The sequence below is a fragment of the Vigna unguiculata genome, chromosome 10 (genome assembly GCF_004118075.2).
Source record: "Vigna unguiculata cultivar IT97K-499-35 chromosome 10, ASM411807v1, whole genome shotgun sequence".
NCBI lineage: Eukaryota > Viridiplantae > Streptophyta > Magnoliopsida > Fabales > Fabaceae > Vigna > Vigna unguiculata.
Window position 1 is genome coordinate 21,976,160 of NC_040288.1, and position 6,000 is coordinate 21,982,159.

Genomic DNA, 6,000 nt, shown 5'->3' on the forward strand with positions numbered 1-6,000 from the left:
TAAATATTTCAAGGACAGCCTCCCTATGCTTATTTTCTGGGTGAAGAATCCAATCACAAATGTACTGCTGCCTGAATTGTTGTAGATCCTCCTGCCACCAAAGAACAACTACTTAATTAGACATTCATATCAAAAAAACTTTATGCAAGTTAAATGTAAACAGTTCCGAGGGTATTATACTCACATTAGTGTAAGTTGGCATGCTTTTCCCATCAAATCTTTTGACGCCGTCCCATATCTCAAGATACTTCGACACCATAATACCACAATCATGCCTGGAAGTGGTTAACAAAACATTTATTGAAAACTTCCTAATTAAAGTTGTGCTTACAAATTAGGCTACTCAATTAAAGTCGTGCTTACAAATTAGGCTGTTCAGGAACGTCTTCAATGTGGACTTCATATGTTTGCTTCAATTCTTTTTTGTCATTTAAGAATAGCCAAAAGAGGTGTTCCACATTTTGTACCTATAACAAATATAAATCGAACATAAATAATGTGAACACAATGAACATCAGTAATTGAAAATTTATAATGTCACACATGGACTTACCACGTGACTATCAATCTGTTTTCGCCTTCGACATTTGTGTGCAAGTGAATCTAAGACAAAGAACTCTTTCGTTTTACAATTAAAAGCATAACACCACCAATGTTCAGCATAAATGACTGGGGCAAACAATTGAATAGAAGTAACATTAACAAACACATTTCATTTTGTAACAAAATATAAGAGCATTTAACAAGTAAAGATACTCACAAAATTTGCTGTTAATATATCCTGCACTGAAACCAAATCACGTGTCAAGTAATGCCTGTAGTCATCTAGACACCACACACGTCTATTCACCTTTCTTTTGTTACAATCAAGGATAACTGCATTCTGAATCACAACAAATGTCAATACTTATACACTAATTTAAGCATAAATATTAAAGGAAAAAATAAAACTTACTGTATAGAAAGGATTGAATATAACCCTGCTAATCTTCCCGGTCAGCATTTTCTGTTTATACATGAACTCGTAGGCTGCAAACATTATAGACTGAACACAAAAACAATAATTATATCAGTACATGGTTGTAGTAACAATAGAAATAGTCATAAACTTAAGTTTCATAATTTACCATGTTATCAATCCAACCACGAGGACGAAAACATTGACATTCATCGCTCCTCAATATCTCACCATTCAAATCAACATAAATAGTTTTGAAAAGTCAAAAGAAACAACTTCAAGTGTTAACTATTAGTGTGTGTTGTCGTTGAATACATTATTAATAAAAATAGAATACCTGGAACAACCAACAATAGTCACATCCTTATACAATTTAGCCTTATCTATAAATAGTGTATTACTTTGACCTTCAGTGTTAGGCTTAATAGCTTTGTCGTCTCCATTATGGTTGGTTTTTGGTTTGTCATTCAGGTCATCTTCCTCACACTGATGAGGTTGCGGACTCTCTTTCCGGTGTGAAGGACAAGCCTGGCCTTCATCACACTTCCTTTGCTCAGAAGGACATCCATCTTCTTCATTAACATCATTTCCTTTACCTGCACAAGAGTCAGGTTCAGGAGCATCAAAAAATTCATAACGCATCTTCTTTATCTGTTCTTTCATGTATAGAATCATCCGTTCATGTTTTTCAAATTTTTCTTCCAAATCCACTTGCTGTTTGGAATGAGAAACACCATGAATGCCATCATTTTTCACATTATATTGCTCCTCAATATGAACGACATTTTGCACTATTGGGTTGTTCTTCTCCTCTGCACTTAGGGCCTAACCAAACACAATCTACAAATAAGAAAAATCTGTTTTGGAACACATTTCGTAATAAAACCAAATTTAACCAAACATATACAAATACAACTCAAATAAAACCTTATTCTTTTCAAAAGCAGACTCAATATTAGGTGTCCTAATCTTCACAGAGGGCCACCGCAGAAATCTTAGGAATTGAACCTCCCCCTCTACATCTTCTAAGCCAAGACGACGAGTAGCCCAAACCTATAACAATGTTAGACAAATCAATAAATTATAAAAATGCATAAGGAAAATAAAGGTTCTTAAAACAATAATTACCTGAACAACTACAACAGATCCGGCTAAGTTAAGGCTACGAGTATTTATCTTTTCTCGTACAACCTTACATCCACGATTGAGTGCAGAGATCAAAAAACTATGCACTGACTCTGCCCAGTTATAGTCGCTTAAGTTGTCAAGGTTGTCTAACACTTTGAAAGGCATATTGGTCACTGTCCTAGATGTCCTAGGAAAATAAAATACAGTAAAACAAAGTAACAGATACAACCTATACGCATTGTCTACATCATCATCATCACTAACCACTAGGTTCTTAATCTTGTTAATTATGTCTCGCAAGGTGATTGGTTTCTTCTCAAAAAGTGAACCTACTACCCCACTTACATCAACATCAAATTCAACACATTTACCAACCATACTAAGACCTAAGCATATACAAACATCATAAACCGATAACCCCACCAAATGCTGACCTACACGAATGTATTCCCCTTGTGGAACCCATCTACGCAACACTTCCCTCAACAAAGGACAATTTATTTCCAATGCGCTATCCACCTCCAAACACCATCTAAATGGTGTTGCCTGAATCCGCTTACGATGGGTGGCTTTTAGTACATTGTTTACTTCAACAATGTACTTGCTTTCGCACCTATGCACAATTCGCACCTATAGCACCATGAACAAAATATTATTTATTATAAATAATAAAAAAGTTAAATCACTTAAAGATTCTAATTATACATGATCAACATTTTCCACCACCTTGTTCTTCTTTCCCTTATTGCCTGCTTCCGGAATACATTTACGTTCACGTTTACTAGACATCTTACTTAAAATTCCTAAATAACATACCAAGTTCATTGAAATTCATCAAACATATATCCACAAAGGACCAAATATAAGTGAAAATTTATCACATCGACCAAAGTAAATAACATCATAAACAATTATTGACTGCCATAACAAAACAGATAAAAATTGGATTAATACTGATTGCAAAAAATGTATCACAGGTCATCAGTTGGGTGCACAAAAGTCATCACCTATATATCAGACATCTTTAACCCCACTTATTACAAATCACATATTATTAACCAAATTCAGTCACCCCAAACACACGAATTGACTGCTATAGTATGAGTTCAAAAAATTGAGTATAACCACATTGTTGCAACAAATGCTGCACAGGTCATCACTTACTTCCACACAGGTCATCAGTTGGGTGCACAAAAGTCATCACCAACAAATCAGACATCTTTAACCCCACTTATTACAAATCACATATTATTAACCAAATTCAGTCACCCCAAACACATGAATTGCCTGCTATAGTATGAGTTCAAAAAATTTAGTAAAACCACATTGTTGCAACAAATGCTGCACAGGTCATCACTTACTTCCACACAGGTCATCATTTGGGTGCATAAAAGTCATCACCAACAAATTAGACATCTTTAACCCCACTTATTACAAATCACATATTATTAACCAAATTCAGTCACTCCAAACACACGAATTGACTGCTACAGTATGGGTTCAAAAAATTGAGTATAACCACATTGTTGCAACAAATGCTGCACAGGTCATCACTTACTTCCACACAGGTCATCATGCACAAAATGTGACAGATTTAATATACCTATTCAAAAAACTAGTACTTGGTTTTCCTAAGAGGATGATTTAATTATTATGTCACACAACATTCAAAAGGTCATGTGAAAGGCATAGATGGATAAACTCCAAATATATGCAGTATGATGAATCAGATAACATATTAACATGGTCTACATCATTTTGACATATGCAAATCTCTACCACTTCAAACTCAAAAAATTGATCATGGATGTTGCTACGGATGAACAAATAATTGAAAGAAGACAAATTTCATATTACTAAAGAAAATGATATCAGAATCTTCTTCAAAATATAATGACTTTAACAGTAACTCTTTATGACAGTTTAAATTTTACGTTTAGGCAATGATAAGAAAAAAAAATTGGTGTTTCAGCAATGTTGGAGATGAATGGATACAGTAATAGTGGATATGGATGCACTAGTTATGTGTGTTGATAACCCATTAGTGGCTACTGCAGCTCTTATCTTAAAGCCTAGTAGAAAATCTTACAATGATGATGTCACTATAGAGATATGAAAATGATCATATGATCTTTTTATTTTATTTTGTATTCTTTTCACAAGTTGAGCCTTCAAAACTATAATGACCAAATATTACAGAAACAACCAAAACAAAACAAAACTAAGTGTCTACTACGACATCTGTGATCATGTTGTGAAAGAGTTTGAGACATTACATATTTCAAGGTGTGCTGGCACTACCATGCCTGGTAATGTTAAAGTACCCAATGAAGCTAAAGTAGGACGACAGTGGACGAGGTTCAATAAGTCCAATGACATGGAAAGTGATGGTGCTGCCAACAGGCAAGCTGATAGAGGATCAAAGAAGAAAAAGGGGAAAGCCACAATTAAGGCCTACAATAACCAGTTATTGGATGGAGAAAAACAAGGCACTGCTTACAAACAAAGCAGAAAAAATTAAACATTTGCTTGATAATTTGGGGATCCTCTTCTATACATGTAATTTTTTTGGCAGTAATTTTCAACAAGGTATTTTTCTGGCAGTCTTTTTCTTGACAATTTGGCAGGTGATATGCAGCAAAGCCAGAAAGAGAAAAACAATAGTAAATCTTTACAAAAAAATTGTTCATATCCTAATGGCTGGTCAATCCATGAAGAACAATCACGACATCTAACAATTATCAAAACGCAACAAAACAAACCCTAACAAAACAAATACAAAGAAAATCGTCATACCTACAATCTACTACAAACCCGGTCCCGGTCCTCCGTAGAAGTGCGACCTTTGAACAATGGAGGATATGCTTCCTCAGAACTCCCTTTCACTCCGAAAAGCGTTGCCGTTGTCGGTGACAATAGAACCTGGAACTGCGACCACAAAAATGGGTGAAATGAGAACTCATACCAGTTAGCACGGGGGAGAAACGAAAGAAAGATCAAATTTTCGACCAAAAAACCATTCGCCATCTAGACTGCATACCTTGCCGGTGGGAAGAAAAACGGAGATTGTTCGAAGAGAATACGATTTTTGACTAACTACGCGGGAGAAGGAGAAAATACAAACGGTTGAACTCCTCCGCAGCAAACGCCCTCGCTGTCCGCAAACCCTAATCCTTTCAAGGTTTAGCCGCCACACAGATTCTGCTATCTTCCTTCGCCACAATAACCACTCCAGAAACCGCTGCCCTTGCCGGTGACAATACAACCTAGAACTGCGACCACAAAACAGGGTGAAGTGAGAACCATACCAGTCAGCGCGGGGAGAAGGAAAGAATGTTAAAAATCTTTACCAATAAACCCTTCGCCAATAAACCCTTCGCCGGTGAGAAGAGCATTTTCGTGCGGCGACTGTGCGGAGACTGAGTGCGCAGGAGAAGGAGAAGCAAATACAAACGTTCAACCCACTATCCAAAAAGTGCTTCTGACCCGAATACTCACGCCCTAACCCACTCTCGAAAAACGGCTTCTGACCCGATTATTCACGCCCAAACCCACTCTCCGCTACAAGCCACGTTTCAAGTAAAATGTTTCAAAAAAATTAATTTTAATTTAAAAAATTATATCCACCTGTGCATGCCATGTCATGGAGTCACTTATGGAGTCAAATTAAGGGGTCAGCATATCATTTTCCGAAAAAAAAATGCAACAGAAAGATAGAGAACCACGTTTTTAAAGATTAACGGAGGAGAGAGAAAACTACAGAAAAATCCGTGGGTCCCACCATTAAAGAAGAAAGAGAAAAATAACTTAAAGATGAACCATTATAAATACACAAGATTCAAACTCATGAACCTTCGAACCAGTAGCATGTACTACAACCACCAATCTACAAGCTTTCTCATAATACAATTTGC